Source organism: Acipenser ruthenus, chromosome 17 (assembly GCF_902713425.1).
Source record: "Acipenser ruthenus chromosome 17, fAciRut3.2 maternal haplotype, whole genome shotgun sequence".
Taxonomy (NCBI): Eukaryota; Metazoa; Chordata; class Actinopteri; order Acipenseriformes; family Acipenseridae; genus Acipenser; species Acipenser ruthenus.
Genome location: NC_081205.1, coordinates 11,378,974 through 11,395,839, shown reverse-complemented (window position 1 = coordinate 11,395,839; position 16,866 = coordinate 11,378,974). Strand labels below are relative to the sequence as shown.

General features: G+C 37.8%; 15 non-coding genes across 15 annotated transcripts; all 15 read left to right on the top strand.

The window, feature by feature from the left end:
• Positions 1-1,610: 1,610 nt before the first annotated feature.
• Positions 1,611-1,682, top strand: trnaq-cug (transfer RNA glutamine (anticodon CUG)). Its single transcript has one exon. It is a non-coding gene; the product is annotated as a tRNA-Gln (tRNA).
• Positions 1,683-2,034: 352 nt separating this feature from the next.
• Positions 2,035-2,107, top strand: trnar-ccu (transfer RNA arginine (anticodon CCU)). Its single transcript has one exon. It is a non-coding gene; the product is annotated as a tRNA-Arg (tRNA).
• Positions 2,108-2,816: 709 nt separating this feature from the next.
• Positions 2,817-2,889, top strand: trnar-ucg (transfer RNA arginine (anticodon UCG)). The gene has a single exon. It is a non-coding gene; the product is annotated as a tRNA-Arg (tRNA).
• Positions 2,890-4,614: 1,725 nt separating this feature from the next.
• On the top strand, positions 4,615-4,686 carry trnaq-cug (transfer RNA glutamine (anticodon CUG)). The gene has a single exon. It is a non-coding gene; the product is annotated as a tRNA-Gln (tRNA).
• A 336-nt stretch (positions 4,687-5,022) lies between these two features.
• Positions 5,023-5,095, top strand: trnar-ccu (transfer RNA arginine (anticodon CCU)). The gene has a single exon. It is a non-coding gene; the product is annotated as a tRNA-Arg (tRNA).
• Positions 5,096-5,802: 707 nt separating this feature from the next.
• Positions 5,803-5,875, top strand: trnar-ucg (transfer RNA arginine (anticodon UCG)). The gene has a single exon. It is a non-coding gene; the product is annotated as a tRNA-Arg (tRNA).
• Positions 5,876-7,626: 1,751 nt separating this feature from the next.
• Positions 7,627-7,698, top strand: trnaq-cug (transfer RNA glutamine (anticodon CUG)). Its single transcript has one exon. It is a non-coding gene; the product is annotated as a tRNA-Gln (tRNA).
• Positions 7,699-8,034: 336 nt separating this feature from the next.
• On the top strand, positions 8,035-8,107 carry trnar-ccu (transfer RNA arginine (anticodon CCU)). The gene has a single exon. It is a non-coding gene; the product is annotated as a tRNA-Arg (tRNA).
• Positions 8,108-8,813: 706 nt separating this feature from the next.
• On the top strand, positions 8,814-8,886 carry trnar-ucg (transfer RNA arginine (anticodon UCG)). Its single transcript has one exon. It is a non-coding gene; the product is annotated as a tRNA-Arg (tRNA).
• Positions 8,887-10,641: 1,755 nt separating this feature from the next.
• On the top strand, positions 10,642-10,713 carry trnaq-cug (transfer RNA glutamine (anticodon CUG)). Its single transcript has one exon. It is a non-coding gene; the product is annotated as a tRNA-Gln (tRNA).
• A 1,125-nt stretch (positions 10,714-11,838) lies between these two features.
• On the top strand, positions 11,839-11,911 carry trnar-ucg (transfer RNA arginine (anticodon UCG)). Its single transcript has one exon. It is a non-coding gene; the product is annotated as a tRNA-Arg (tRNA).
• Positions 11,912-13,671: 1,760 nt separating this feature from the next.
• On the top strand, positions 13,672-13,743 carry trnaq-cug (transfer RNA glutamine (anticodon CUG)). The gene has a single exon. It is a non-coding gene; the product is annotated as a tRNA-Gln (tRNA).
• A 336-nt stretch (positions 13,744-14,079) lies between these two features.
• trnar-ccu (transfer RNA arginine (anticodon CCU)) lies at positions 14,080-14,152 on the top strand. The gene has a single exon. It is a non-coding gene; the product is annotated as a tRNA-Arg (tRNA).
• Positions 14,153-14,859: 707 nt separating this feature from the next.
• trnar-ucg (transfer RNA arginine (anticodon UCG)) lies at positions 14,860-14,932 on the top strand. The gene has a single exon. It is a non-coding gene; the product is annotated as a tRNA-Arg (tRNA).
• A 1,757-nt stretch (positions 14,933-16,689) lies between these two features.
• Positions 16,690-16,761, top strand: trnaq-cug (transfer RNA glutamine (anticodon CUG)). Its single transcript has one exon. It is a non-coding gene; the product is annotated as a tRNA-Gln (tRNA).
• Positions 16,762-16,866: the final 105 nt, after the last annotated feature.

Sequence of the window (16,866 nt, the reverse complement as noted above, 5' to 3'; positions counted from 1 at the left end):
TAAGGAAAATAATTTAACATGAATATAGAAATATGTTCTACATCAGTGTGATCTCGTTAGAAATGTACCTAATGTATAGTCCAGTATATGTCAAATGATCAATTCCTTACGTAGATTCCTTCTATCGCAGGTGAATCAACTACAAGCTGTGCAGCTTCACTATTTGCTGTACGGGACGCGTCGTGTCGCAGCACTTTTGACTGCGCAAAGTGGTCACAGCTGTTGTTCACACTTTAAATACAGATTGCATTCGCAAAATTGGATACATTTACATTTAAAGTAAATGTGCTGAGTTTGTACCTCTTATCAAGAGGTTTTAAAAGCGACATCGTTGGTACATCCGTCCTCTCAACCAACAGGGAACCCGAAAGGGAGAATTTCAAACATTTGTCGCACTGAGACCCTCGACTCTGACCAGAAATGATGTCGGAGTCTGAAGTCTGTACGGTAAAGTTTTGTACTCTAAAGTAACATTTAAACTTGCCAGCAGTCAAAAGCAAGTCTTTATATTATTGGTTCTGGTGTACTATTTAAAAGCTCTTGTGTATGTTGATGTAGCTAAACCTGCATTTGGACAACTTTCCGTGAATTCTTGTTTTTTTGCCGCACCTTGCCAGTAAAACGAACTAAAAAGTACTGCATCAAAATCATAGCCTTATAACAAACTAATTAGACCAATGTCTGATTTTATTCATGTTTTCATCGTATAGCACAGATTCATAGAGGTGTTTTTTGTTAAGCTTTCATTTCAGTTAGAAGTTAAAATATTTACCCTTTACACACCAGCTGTTAGTTAACTTTCACATTTCTTCAATGTTATTAGCAGTCAGCTCCAGTGAATATGTAATCTTAGTATTGATGTTACCTGAGAAATAATCTTTTGTCGCACATCTTCAGGAATCCAATCAGCTGTTTGTATGTGGAACCGGACTTCAGCTTGTGTGTTTACTAGAACAAAATGTGAAAAATGTACTATAACACAACAGTAGCTGACTCTCTGTAACCTGTGATGTTGTTGCCTGTCTAGTTAACTCTGTGGAGAATGCTTCCCCAAAACAGTGCTCCTGATCACCCTGTACATTAAACATGCTTGTGAATATTTTAACAAAGACTTCCATTTCCATACCTTTATTAACATTCTGGCCTCCAGGGCCACTGCTTCGACAGTAGCTAATGGTGAGGCGATCTACACAAAAACAAAAGGTGCACGTCAGTAAACATGCTTCACAATAACATGCTTTATAAAAAGTAGTAATTCAATGCAACACTATTATGTCATAGCAGTGAAGGATGGGGGATTGTGATACAGTCTGAACGAAGACAAGCTTTTCCAAACTAGTCTGGACTTATTACAGTTTTTAAAGCTCTGGATTCCCGGATCCAAGTCATTGTAAACATATTCGGCTGCTTTCACAGCCCGATTAAAACCAATCTTGGACTGTGTAATGTTACCCTGGGTAAGGTAGTCCAAGATTAGTGCCAATTAAAACAATCGCAGTAGAAACGCTTACACACACAACAACAACAACAAACAAAGAAAAAAAAAAAAAAAAGAGAATAATAATAAAATGATGTATTTATTACAGTTACGTGGCCAAGGCGTAAATATGGGTTCCATGGTGTAATGGTTAGCACTCTGGACTCTGAATCCAGCGATCCGAGTTCAAATCTCGGTGGGACCTTCGTTTTAGTGCATTATTATTCTTAAGTTATTAAAAAGTGTTTCGTCGAACTGACGTTTCTATCATAATAAATGCTGAGAAATTCACTGCAAAGTTGTGGGATGGCACATTTTAGCCATAAAATCTAAAGTATAAAACCCTCAGAAATACTTTTATTTGCTATTGTCTGCTTTTGCAACCTGTACTGAAAAATCCGAGGTGACCGTAAAAAGCTTGCAGAGTACAGTACAGGTAAAAAGGTAAAGCGTTAATAATTTTTTTTTTGGGTTACCTTCCATTCTGTTACCTTCCATTCTGTATTTAGCGATAGTCAGGCACACAAATATGAGCAAGAACGGCGTTGTCTTTAGGAGCCCCAGTGGCCTAATGGATAAGGCACTGGACTCCTAAGCCAGGGATTGTGGGTTCGAGTCCCATCTGGGGTGTAACGTGTATGTTTTTTTTTTTTCACGACAGTTTTATAATAAACTTTCCAGACGTTTCCCCTCTCTTCAGCTATTATTCATCAAAATAAATAAACATATATTTCAACATGGTTAGCGTCAGTAACCATTTAAACACGGTGTCTGGTAAAGGCAATTTAACCTTACCACCCTAAAGTAACGTTAACCGCTATGATTAAATAGTAGTCCATTATATTAATTAATTTAACAGTATCTTATTAAACATTTGACAACTGAGCAAAAGCAGAGTGGCGCAGCGGAAGCGTGCTGGGCCCATAACCCAGAGGGCGATGGATCGAAACCATCCTCTGCTAGCTTTTTTTAGTCAGTTTGTATTTCAGCCACTTTTATATATATTTCATATTAACAATCACATACCGGTATGTATTGTTTATAAAACCATTACTTCACAGAAGCGTCAGTCAATTCCATTTGTGCCCTGAGTACGAGGGGCGGGGCATCACTCTGCAATAGGAAAATAACAGACAAGAGGCAGCGCCAATTGGGTAAGCACATAGCTTTAGGGTATGGGCGGGGCTACTGGCTGCTTTTTTAATTCCGTACCTCTTTGGGACTGTGGTAGTTCTGTACTTTTTTGCTTTGTTATGAAAAAATATTTCGTTGATACTGTAGTACAAACTACGCTAAGTATAGAGTAAAGTATTTACGTAAACGCTCTCTTTCGGTGAAAGACCGCGTGGCCTAATGGATAAGGCGTCTGACTTCGAATCAGAAGATTGAGGGTTCGAGTCCCTTCGTGGTCGGTTTTTTATTTTAGATTTTATTTATTAATTGTGTAACTTGTATTTCAGATCAAATAATACAATGTAAGTCAGTGTACATGTTTCCGCGTTTTAAAAAGTGATATAGGCTCTTTTCCTTTAGTGTGGTAAGGAAAATAATTTAACATGAATATAGAAATATGTTCTACATCAGTGTGATCTCGTTAGAAATGTACCTAATGTATAGTCCAGTATATGTCAAATGATCAATTCCTTACGTAGATTCCTTCTATCGCAGGTGAATCAACTACAAGCTGTGCAGCTTCACTATTTGCTGTACGGGACGCGTCGTGTCGCAGCACTTTTGACTGCGCAAAGTGGTCACAGCTGTTGTTCACACTTTAAATACAGATTGCATTCGCAAAATTGGATACATTTACATTTAAAGTAAATGTGCTGAGTTTGTACCTCTTATCAAGAGGTTTTAAAAGCGACATCGTTGGTACATCCGTCCTCTCAACCAACTGGGAACCCGAAAGGGAGAATTTCAAACACTTGTCGCACTGAGACCCTCGACTCTGACCAGAAATGATGTCGGAGTCTGAAGTCTGTACGGTAAAGTTTTGTACTCTAAAGTAACATTTAAACTTGCCAGCAGTCAAAAGCAAGTCTTTATATTATTGGTTCTGGTGTACTATTTAAAAGCTCTTGTGTATGTTGATGTAGCTAAACCTGCATTTGGACAACTTTCCGTGAATTCTTGTTTTTTTGCCGCACCTTGCCAGTAAAACGAACTAAAAAGTACTGCATCAAAATCATAGCCTTATAACAAACTAATTAGACCAATGTCTGATTTTATTCATGTTTTCATCGTATAGCACAGATTCATAGAGGTGTTTTTTGTTAAGCTTTCATTTCAGTTAGAAGTTAAAATATTTAACCTTTACACACCAGCTGTTAGTTAACTTTCACATTTCTTCAATGTTATTAGCAGTCAGCTCCAGTGAATATGTAATCTTAGTATTGATGTTACCTGAGAAAGAATCTTTTGACGCACATCTTCAGGAATCCAATCAGCTGTTTGTATGTGGAACCGGACTTCAGCTTGTGTGTTTACTAGAACAAAATGTGAAAAATGTACTATAACACAACAGTAGCTGACTCTCTGTAACCTGTGATGTTGTTGCCTGTCTAGTTAACTCTGTGGAGAATGCTTCCCCACAACAGTGCTCCTGATCACCCTGTACATTAAACATGCTTGTGAATATTTTAACAAAGACTTCCATTTCCATACCTTTATTAACATTCTGGCCTCCAGGGCCACTGCTTCGACAGTAGCTAATGGTGAGGCGATCTACACAAAAACAAAAGGTGCACGTCAGTAAACATGCTTCACAATAACATGCTTTATAAAAAGTAGTAATTCAATGCAACACTATTATGTCATAGCAGTGAAGGATGGGGGATTGTGATACAGTCTGAACGAAGACAAGCTTTTCCAAACTAGTCTGGACTTATTACAGTTTTTAAAGCTCTGGATTCCCGGATCCAAGTCATTGTAAACATATTCGGCTGCTTTCACAGCCCGATTAAAACCAATCTTGGACTGTGTAATGTTACCCTGGGTAAGGTAGTCCAAGATTAGTGCTAATTAAAACAATCGCAGTAGAAACGCTTACACACAAAAGAAAAAAAACAAAACAAAAAAAAGAGAATAATAATAAAATGATGTATTTATTACAGTTACGTGGCCAAGGCGTAAATATGAGTTCCATGGTGTAATGGTTAGCACTCTGGACTCTGAATCCAGCGATCCGAGTTCAAATCTCGGTGGGACCTTCGTTTTAGTGCATTATTATTCTTAAGTTATTAAAAAGTGTTTCGTCGAACTGACGTTTCTTTCATAATAAATGCTGAGAAATTCACTGCAAAGTTGTGGGATGGCACCTTTTAGCCATAAAATCTAAAGTATAAAACCCTCAGAAATACTTTTATTTGCTTTTGTCTGCTTTTGCAACCTGTACTGAAAAATCCGAGGTGACCGTAAAAAGCTTGCAGAGTACAGTACAGGTAAAAAGGTAAAGCGTTAATAATTTTTTTTTGGGTTACCTTCCATTCTGTATTTAGCGATAGTCAGGCACACAAATATGAGCAAGAACGGCATTGTCTTTAGGAGCCCCAGTGGCCTAATGGATAAGGCACTGGCCTCCTAAGCCAGGGATTGTGGGTTCGAGTCCCATCTGGGGTGTAACGTGTATGTTTTTTTTCTCACGACAGTTTTATAATAAACTTTCCAGACGTTTCCCCTCTCTTCAGCTATTATTCATCAAAATAAATAAACATATATTTCAACATGGTTAGCGTCAGTAACCATTTAAACACGGTGTCTGGTAAAGGCAATTTAACCTTACCACCCTAAAGTAACGTTAACCGCTATGATTAAATAGTAGTCCATTATATTAATTAATTTAACAGTATCTTATTAAACATTTGACAACTGAGCAAAAGCAGAGTGGCGCAGCGGAAGCGTGCTGGGCCCATAACCCAGAGGTCGATGGATCGAAACCATCCTCTGCTAGATTTTTTTTGTCAGTTTGTATTTCAGCCACTTTTATATATATTTCATATTAACAATCACATACCGGTATGTATTGTTTATAAAACCATTACTTCACAGAAGCGTCAGTCAATTCCATTTGTGCCCTGAGTACGAGGGGCGGGGCATCACTCAGCAATAGGAAAATAACAGACAAGAGGCAGCGCCAATTGGGTAAGCACATAGCTTTAGGGTATGGGCGGGGCTACTGGCTGCTTTTTTAATTCCGTACCTCTTTGGGACTGTGGTAGTTCTGTACTTGTTTGCTTTGTTATGAAAAAATATTTCGTTGATACTGTAGTACAAACTACGCTAAGTATAGAGTAAAGTATTTACGTAAACGCTTTCTTTCGGTGAAAGACCGCGTGGCCTAATGGATAAGGCGTCTGACTTCGAATCAGAAGATTGACGGTTCGAGTCCCTTCGTGGTCGGTTTTTTATTTTAGATTTTATTTATTAATTGTGTAACTTGTATTTCAGATCAAATAATACAATGTAAGTCAGTGTACATGTTTCCGCGTTTTAAAAAGTGATATAGGCTCTTTTCCTTTAGTGTGGTAAGGAAAATAATTTAACATGAATATAGAAATATGTTCTACATCAGTGTGATCTCGTTAGAAATGTACCTAATGTATAGTCCAGTATATGTCAAATGATCAATTCCTTACGTAGATTCCTTCTATAGCAGATGAATCAACTACAAGCTGTGCAGCTTCACTATTTGCTGTACGGGACGCGTCGTGTCGCAGCACTTTTGACTGCGCAAAGTGGTCACAGCTGTTGTTCACACTTTAAATACAGATTGCATTCGCAAAATTGGATACATTTACATTTAAAGTAAATGTGCTGAGTTTGTACCTCTTATCAAGAGGTTTTAAAAGCGACATCGTTGGTACATCCGTCCTCTCAACCAACTGGGAACCCGAAAGGGAGAATTTCAAACATTTGTCGCACTGAGACCCTCGACTCTGACCAGAAATGATGTCGGAGTCTGAAGTCTGTACGGTAAAGTTTTGTACTCTAAAGTAACATTTAAACTTGCCAGCAGTCAAAAGCAAGTCTTTATATTATTGGTTCTGGTGTACTATTTAAAAGCTCTTGTGTATGTTGATGTAGCTAAACCTGCATTTGGACAACTTTCCGTGAATTCTTGTTTTCTTGCCGCACCTTGCCAGTAAAACGAACTAAAAAGTACTGCATCAAAATCATAGCCTTATAACAAACTAAATAGACCAATGTCTGATTTTATTCATGTTTTCATCGTATAGCACAGATTCATAGAGGTGTTTTTTGTTAAGCTTTCATTTCAGTTAGAAGTTAAAATATTTACCCTTTACACACCAGCTGTTAGTTAACTTTCACATTTCTTCAATGTTATTAGCAGTCAGCTCCAGTGAATATGTAATCTTAGTATTGATGTTACCTGAGAAAGAATCTTTTGTCGCACATCTTCAGGAATCCAATCAGCTGTTTGTATGTGGAACCGGACTTCAGCTTGTGTGTTTACTAGAACAAAATGTGAAAAATGTACTATAACACAACAGTAGCTGACTCTCTGTAACCTGTGATGTTGTTGCCTGTCTAGTTAACTCTGTGGAGAATGCTTCCCCAAAACAGTGCTCCTGATCACCCTGTACATTAAACATGCTTGTGAATATTTTAACAAAGACTTCCATTTCCATACCTTTATTAACATTCTGGCCTCCAGGGCCACTGCTTCGACAGTAGCTAATGGTGAGGCGATCTACACAAAAACAAAAGGTGCACGTCAGTAAACATGCTTCACAATAACATGCTTTATAAAAAGTAGTAATTCAATGCAACACTATTATGTCATAGCAGTGAAGGATGGGGGATTGTAATACAGTCTGAACGAAGACAAGCTTTTCCAAACTAGTCTGGACTTATTACAGTTTTTAAAGCTCTGGATTCCCGGATCCAAGTCATTGTAAACATATTCGGCTGCTTTCACAGCCCGATTAAAACCAATCTTGGACTGTGTAATGTTACCCTGGGTAAGGTAGTCCAAGATTAGTGCCAATTAAAACAATCGCAGTAGAAACGCTTACACACAACAACAACAACAACAAACAAAGAAAAAAAAAAAAAAAAAAAAAAAAAAAAAAGAGAATAATAATAAAATGATGTATTTATTACAGTTACGTGGCCAAGGCGTAAATATGGGTTCCATGGTGTAATGGTTAGCACTCTGGACTCTGAATCCAGCGATCCGAGTTCAAATCTCGGTGGGACCTTCGTTTTAGTGCATTATTATTCTTAAGTTATTAAAAAGTGTTTCGTCGAACTGACGTTTCTATCATAATAAATGCTGAGAAATTCACTGCAAAGTTGTGGGATGGCACCTTTTAGCCATAAAATCTAAAGTATAAAACCCTCAGAAATACTTTTATTTGCTATTGTCTGCTTTTGCAACCTGTACTGAAAAATCCGAGGTGACCGTAAAAAGCTTGCAGAGTACAGTACAGGTAAAAAGGTAAAGCGTTAATAATTTTTTTTTGGGTTACCTTCCATTCTGTATTTAGCGATAGTCAGGCACACAAATATGAGCAAGAACGGCGTTGTCTTTAGGAGCCCCAGTGGCCTAATGGATAAGGCACTGGCCTCCTAAGCCAGGGATTGTGGGTTCGAGTCCCATCTGGGGTGTAACGTGTATGTTTTTTTTCTCACGACAGTTTTATAATAAACTTTCCAGACGTTTCCCCTCTCTTCAGCTATTATTCATCAAAATAAATAAACATATATTTCAACATGGTTAGCGTCAGTAACCATTTAAACACGGTGTCTGGTAAAGGCAATTTAACCTTACCACCCTAAAGTAACGTTAACCGCTATGATTAAATAGTAGTCCATTATATTAATTAATTTAACAGTATCTTATTAAACATTTGACAACTGAGCAAAAGCAGAGTGGCGCAGCGGAAGCGTGCTGGGCCCATAACCCAGAGGTCGATGGATCGAAAACATCCTCTGCTAGATTTTTTTGTCAATTTGTATTTCAGCCGCTTTTATATATATTTCATATTAACAATCACATACCGGTATGTATTGTTTATAAAACCATTACTTCACAGAAGCGTCAGTCAATTCCATTTGTGCCCTGAGTACGAGGGGCGGGGCATCACTCAGCAATAGGAAAATAACAGACAAGAGGCAGCGCCAATTGGGTAAGCACATAGCTTTAGGGTATGGGCGGGGCAACTGGCTGCTTTTTTAATTCCGTACCTCTTTGGGACTGTGGTAGTTCTGTACTTGTTTGCTTTGTTATGAAAAAATATTTCGTTGATACTGTAGTACAAACTACGCTAATTATAGATTAAAGTATTTACGTAAACGCTCTCTTTTGGTGAAAGACCGCGTGGCCTAATGGATAAGGCGTCTGACTTCGAATCAGAAGATTGAGGGTTCGAGTCCCTTCGTGGTCGGTTTTTTATTTTAGATTTTATTTATTAATTGTGTAACTTGTATTTCAGATCAAATAATACAATGTAAGTCAGTGTACATGTTTCCGCGTTTTAAAAGTGATATAGGCTCTTTTCCTTTAGTATGGTAAGGAAAATAATTTAACATAAATATAGAAATATGTTCTACATCAGTGTGATCTCGTTAGAAATGTACCTAATGTATAGTCCAGTATATGTCAAATGATCAATTCCTTACGTAGATTCCTTCTATAGCAGATGAATCAACTACAAGCTGTGCAGCTTCACTATTTGCTGTACGGGACGCGTCGTGTCGCAGCACTTTTGACTGCGCAAAGTGGTCACAGCTGTTGTTCACACTTTAAATACAGATTGCATTCGCAAAATTGGATACATTTACATTTAAAGTAAATGTGCTGAGTTTGTACCTCTTATCAAGAGGTTTTAAAAGCGACATCGTTGGTACATCCGTCCTCTCAACCAACAGGGAACCCGAAAGGGAGAATTTCAAACATTTGTCGCACTGAGACCCTCGACTCTGACCAGAAATGATGTCGGAGTCTGAAGTCTGTACGGTAAAGTTTTGTACTCTAAAGTAACATTTAAACTTGCCAGCAGTCAAAAGCAAGTCTTTATATTATTGGTTCTGGTGTACTATTTAAAAGCTCTTGTGTATGTTGATGTAGCTAAACCTGCATTTGGACAACTTTCCGTGAATTCTTGTTTTTTTGCCGCACCTTGCCAGTAAAACGAACTAAAAAGTACTGCATCAAAATCATAGCCTTATAACAAACTAATTAGACCAATGTCTGATTTTATTCATGTTTTCATCGTATAGCACAGATTCATAGAGGTGTTTTTTGTTAAGCTTTCATTTCAGTTAGAAGTTAAAATATTTACCCTTTACACACCAGCTGTTAGTTAACTTTCACATTTCTTCAATGTTATTAGCAGTCAGCTCCAGTGAATATGTAATCTTAGTATTGATGTTACCTGAGAAATAATCTTTTGTCGCACATCTTCAGGAATCCAATCAGCTGTTTGTATGTGGAACCGGACTTCAGCTTGTGTGTTTACTAGAACAAAATGTGAAAAATGTACTATAACACAACAGTAGCTGACTCTCTGTAACCTGTGATGTTGTTGCCTGTCTAGTTAACTCTGTGGAGAATGCTTCCCCAAAACAGTGCTCCTGATCACCCTGTACATTAAACATGCTTGTGAATATTTTAACAAAGACTTCCATTTCCATACCTTTATTAACATTCTGGCCTCCAGGGCCACTGCTTCGACAGTAGCTAATGGTGAGGCGATCTACACAAAAACAAAAGGTGCACGTCAGTAAACATGCTTCACAATAACATGCTTTATAAAAAGTAGTAATTCAATGCAACACTATTATGTCATAGCAGTGAAGGATGGGGGATTGTAATACAGTCTGAACGAAGACAAGCTTTTCCAAACTAGTCTGGACTTATTACAGTTTTTAAAGCTCTGGATTCCCGGATCCAAGTCATTGTAAACATATTCGGCTGCTTCCACAGCCCGATTAAAACCAATCTTGGACTGTGTAATGTTACCCTGGGTAAGGTAGTCCAAGATTAGTGCCAATTAAAACAATCGCAGTAGAAACGCTTACACACAACAACAACAACAACAAACAAAGAAAAAAAAAGAAAAAAAAAAAAAAAAAAAAAAAAAGAGAATAATAATAAAATGATGTATTTATTACAGTTACGTGGCCAAGGCGTAAATATGGGTTCCATGGTGTAATGGTTAGCACTCTGGACTCTGAATCCAGCGATCCGAGTTCAAATCTCGGTGGGACCTTCGTTTTAGTGCATTATTATTCTTAAGTTATTAAAAAGTGTTTCGTCGAACTGACGTTTCTATCATAATAAATGCTGAGAAATTCACTGCAAAGTTGTGGGATGGCACCTTTTAGCCATAAAATCTAAAGTATAAAACCCTCAGAAATACTTTTATTTGCTATTGTCTGCTTTTGCAACCTGTACTGAAAAATCCGAGGTGACCGTAAAAAGCTTGCAGAGTACAGTACAGGTAAAAAGGTAAAGCGTTAATAATTTTTTTTTTGGGTTACCTTCCATTCTGTTACCTTCCATTCTGTATTTAGCGATAGTCAGGCACACAAATATGAGCAAGAACGGTGTTGTCTTTAGGAGCCCCAGTGGCACTGGCACTGGCCTCCTAAGCCAGGGATTGTGGGTTCGAGTCCCATCTGGGGTGTAACGTGTATGTTTTTTTTTCTCACGACAGTTTTATAATAAACTTTCCAGACGTTTCCCCTCTCTTCAGCTATTATTCATCAAAATAAATAAACATATATTTCAACATGGTTAGCGTCAGTAACCATTTAAACACGGTGTCTGGTAAAGGCAATTTAACCTTACCACCCTAAAGTAACGTTAACCGCTATGATTAAATAGTAGTCCATTATATTAATTAATTTAACAGTATCTTATTAAACATTTGACAACTGAGCAAAAGCAGAGTGGCGCAGCGGAAGCGTGCTGGGCCCATAACCCAGAGGTCGATGGATCGAAACCATCCTCTGCTAGCTTTTTTTTGTCAGTTTGTATTTCAGCCACTTTTATATATATTTCATATTAACAATCACATACCGGTATGTATTGTTTATAAAACCATTACTTCACAGAAGCGTCAGTCAATTCCATTTGTGCCCTGAGTACGAGGGGCGGGGCATCACTCAGCAATAGGAAAATAACAGACAAGAGGCAGCGCCAATTGGGTAAGCACATAGCTTTAGGGTATGGGCGGGGCTACTGGCTGCTTTTTTAATTCCGTACCTCTTTGGGACTGTGGTAGTTCTGTACTTTTTTGCTTTGTTATGAAAAAATATTTCGTTGATACTGTAGTACAAACTACGCTAAGTATAGAGTAAAGTATTTACGTAAACGCTCTCTTTCGGTGAAAGACCGCGTGGCCTAATGGATAAGGCGTCTGACTTCGAATCAGAAGATTGAGGGTTCGAGTCCCTTCGTGGTCGGTTTTTTATTTTAGATTTTATTTATTAATTGTGTAACTTGTATTTCAGATCAAATAATACAATGTAAGTCAGTGTACATGTTTCCGCGTTTTAAAAAGTGATATAGGCTCTTTTCCTTTAGTGTGGTAAGGAAAATAATTTAACATGAATATAGAAATATGTTCTACATCAGTGTGATCTCGTTAGAAATGTACCTAATGTATAGTCCAGTATGTGTCAAATGATCAATTCCTTACGTAGATTCCTTCTATCGCAGGTGAATCAACTACAAGCTGTGCAGCTTCACTATTTGCTGTACGGGACGCGTCGTGTCGCAGCACTTTTGACTGCGCAAAGTGGTCACAGCTGTTGTTCACACTTTAAATACAGATTGCATTCGCAAAATTGGATACATTTACATTTAAAGTAAATGTGCTGAGTTTGTACCTCTTATCAAGAGGTTTTAAAAGCGACATCGTTGGTACATCCGTCCTCTCAACCAACTGGGAACCCGAAAGGGAGAATTTCAAACATTTGTCGCACTGAGACCCTCGACTCTGACCAGAAATGATGTCGGAGTCTGAAGTCTGTACGGTAAAGTTTTGTACTCTAAAGTAACATTTAAACTTGCCAGCAGTCAAAAGCAAGTCTTTATATTATTGGTTCTGGTGTACTATTTAAAAGCTCTTGTGTATGTTGATGTAGCTAAACCTGCATTTGGACAACTTTCCGTGAATTCTTGTTTTTTTGCCGCACCTTGCCAGTAAAACGAACTAAAAAGTACTGCATCAAAATCATAGCCTTATAACAAACTAATTAGACCAATGTCTGATTTTATTCATGTTTTCATCGTATAGCACAGATTCATAGAGGTGTTTTTTGTTAAGCTTTCATTTCAGTTAGAAGTTAAAATATTTACCCTTTACACACCAGCTGTTAGTTAACTTTCACATTTCTTCAATGTTATTAGCAGTCAGCTCCAGTGAATATGTAATCTTAGTATTGATGTTACCTGAGAAATAATCTTTTGTCGCACATCTTCAGGAATCCAATCAGCTGTTTGTATGTGGAACCGGACTTCAGCTTGTGTGTTTACTAGAACAAAATGTGAAAAATGTACTATAACACAACAGTAGCTGACTCTCTGTAACCTGTGATGTTGTTGCCTGTCTAGTTAACTCTGTGGAGAATGCTTCCCCAAAACAGTGCTCCTGATCACCCTGTACATTAAACATGCTTGTGAATATTTTAACAAAGACTTCCATTTCCATACCTTTATTAACATTCTGGCCTCCAGGGCCACTGCTTCGACAGTAGCTAATGGTGAGGCGATCTACACAAAAACAAAAGGTGCACGTCAGTAAACATGCTTCACAATAACATGCTTTATAAAAAGTAGTAATTCAATGCAACACTATTATGTCATAGCAGTGAAGGATGGGGGATTGTAATACAGTCTGAACGAAGACAAGCTTTTCCAAACTAGTCTGGACTTATTACAGTTTTTAAAGCTCTGGATTCCCGGATCCAAGTCATTGTAAACATATTCGGCTGCTTCCACAGCCCGATTAAAACCAATCTTGGACTGTGTAATGTTACCCTGGGTAAGGTAGTCCAAGATTAGTGCCAATTAAAACAATCGCAGTAGAAACGCTTACACACAACAACAACAACAACAACAACAACAACAAACAAAGAAAAAAAAAAAAAAAAAAAAAAAAAAAGAGAATAATAATAAAATGATGTATTTATTACAGTTACGTGGCCAAGGCGTAAATATGGGTTCCATTGTGTAATGGTTAGCACTCTGGACTCTGAATCCAGCGATCCGAGTTCAAATCTCGGTGGGACCTTCGTTTTAGTGCATTATTATTCTTAAGTTATTAAAAAGTGTTTCGTCGAACTGACGTTTCTTTCATAATAAATGCTGAGAAATTCACTGCAAAGTTGTGGGATGGCACCTTTTAGCCATAAAATGTAAAGTATAAAACCCTCAGAAATACTTTTATTTGCTTTTGTCTGCTTTTGCAACCTGTACTGAAAAATCCGAGGTGACCGTAAAAAGCTTGCAGAGTACAGTACAGGTAAAAAGGTAAAGCGTTAATAATTTTTTTTTGGGTTACCTTCCATTCTGTATTTAGCGATAGTCAGGCACACAAATATGAGCAAGAACGGCGTTGTCTTTAGGAGCCCCAGTGGCCTAATGGATAAGGCACTGGCCTCCTAAGCCAGGGATTGTGGGTTCGAGTCCCATCTGGGGTGTAACGTGTATGTTTTTTTTTCTCACGACAGTTTTATAATAAACTTTCCAGACGTTTCCCCTCTCTTCAGCTATTATTCATCAAAATAAATAAACATATATTTCAACATGGTTAGCGTCAGTAACCATTTAAACACGGTGTCTGGTAAAGGCAATTTAACCTTACCACCCTAAAGTAACGTTAACCGCTATGATTAAATAGTAGTCCATTATATTAATTAATTTAACAGTATCTTATTAAACATTTGACAACTGAGCAAAAGCAGAGTGGCGCAGCGGAAGCGTGCTGGGCCCATAACCCAGAGGTCGATGGATCGAAACCATCCTCTGCTAGATTTTTTTGTCAATTTGTATTTCAGCCGCTTTTATATATATTTCATATTAACAATCACATACCGGTATGTATTGTTTATAAAACCATTACTTCACAGAAGCGTCAGTCAATTCCATTTGTGCCCTGAGTACGAGGGGCGGGGCATCACTCAGCAATAGGAAAATAACAGACAAGAGGCAGCGCCAATTGGGTAAGCACATAGCTTTAGGGTATGGGCGGGGCTACTGGCTGCTTTTTTAATTCCGTACCTCTTTGGGACTGTGGTAGTTCTGTACTTTTTTGCTTTGTTATGAAAAAATATTTCGTTGATACTGTAGTACAAACTACGCTAAGTATAGAGTAAAGTATTTACGTAAACGCTCTCTTTCGGTGAAAGACCGCGTGGCCTAATGGATAAGGCGTCTGACTTCGAATCAGAAGATTGAGGGTTCGAGTCCCTTCGTGGTCGGTTTTTTATTTTAGATTTTATTTATTAATTGTGTAACTTGTATTTCAGATCAAATAATACAATGTAAGTCAGTGTACATGTTTCCGCGTTTTAAAAAGTGATATAGGCTCTTTTCCTTTAGTGTGGTAAGGAAAATAATTTAACATGAATATAGAAATATGTTCTACATCAGTGTGATCTCGTTAGAAATGTACCTAATGTATAGTCCAGTATGTGTCAAATGATCAATTCCTTACGTAGATTCCTTCTATCGCAGGTGAATCAACTACAAGCTGTGCAGCTTCACTATTTGCTGTACGGGACGCGTCGTGTCGCAGCACTTTTGACTGCGCAAAGTGGTCACAGCTGTTGTTCACACTTTAAATACAGATTGCATTCGCAAAATTGGATACATTTACATTTAAAGTAAATGTGCTGAGTTTGTACCTCTTATCAAGAGGTTTTAAAAGCGACATCGTTGGTACATCCGTCCTCTCAACCAACTGGGAACCCGAAAGGGAGAATTTCAAACATTTGTCGCACTGAGACCCTCGACTCTGACCAGAAATGATGTCGGAGTCTGAAGTCTGTACGGTAAAGTTTTGTACTCTAAAGTAACATTTAAACTTGCCAGCAGTCAAAAGCAAGTCTTTATATTATTGGTTCTGGTGTACTATTTAAAAGCTCTTGTGTATGTTGATGTAGCTAAACCTGCATTTGGACAACTTTCCGTGAATTCTTGTTTTTTTGCCGCACCTTGCCAGTAAAACGAACTAAAAAGTACTGCATCAAAATCATAGCCTTATAACAAACTAATTAGACCAATGTCTGATTTTATTCATGTTTTCATCGTATAGCACAGATTCATAGAGGTGTTTTTTGTTAAGCTTTCATTTCAGTTAGAAGTTAAAATATTTACCCTTTACACACCAGCTGTTAGTTAACTTTCACATTTCTTCAATGTTATTAGCAGTCAGCTCCAGTGAATATGTAATCTTAGTATTGATGTTACCTGAGAAATAATCTTTTGTCGCACATCTTCAGGAATCCAATCAGCTGTTTGTATGTGGAACCGGACTTCAGCTTGTGTGTTTACTAGAACAAAATGTGAAAAATGTACTATAACACAACAGTAGCTGACTCTCTGTAACCTGTGATGTTGTTGCCTGTCTAGTTAACTCTGTGGAGAATGCTTCCCCAAAACAGTGCTCCTGATCACCCTGTACATTAAACATGCTTGTGAATATTTTAACAAAGACTTCCATTTCCATACCTTTATTAACATTCTGGCCTCCAGGGCCACTGCTTCGACAGTAGCTAATGGTGAGGCGATCTACACAAAAACAAAAGGTGCACGTCAGTAAACATGCTTCACAATAACATGCTTTATAAAAAGTAGTAATTCAATGCAACACTATTATGTCATAGCAGTGAAGGATGGGGGATTGTAATACAGTCTGAACGAAGACAAGCTTTTCCAAACTAGTCTGGACTTATTACAGTTTTTAAAGCTCTGGATTCCCGGATCCAAGTCATTGTAAACATATTCGGCTGCTTCCACAGCCCGATTAAAACCAATCTTGGACTGTGTAATGTTACCCTGGGTAAGGTAGTCCAAGATTAGTGCCAATTAAAACAATCGCAGTAGAAACGCTTACACACAACAACAACAACAACAACAACAACAAACAAAGAAAAAAAAAAAAAAAAAAAAAAAAAAAGAGAATAATAATAAAATGATGTATTTATTACAGTTACGTGGCCAAGGCGTAAATATGGGTTCCATTGTGTAATGGTTAGCACTCTGGACTCTGAATCCAGCGATCCGAGTTCAAATCTCGGTGGGACCTTCGTTTTAGTGCATTATTATTCTTAAGTTATTAAAAAGTGTTTCGTCGAACTGACGTTTCTTTCATAATAAATGCTGAGAAATTCACTGCAAAGTTGTGGGATGG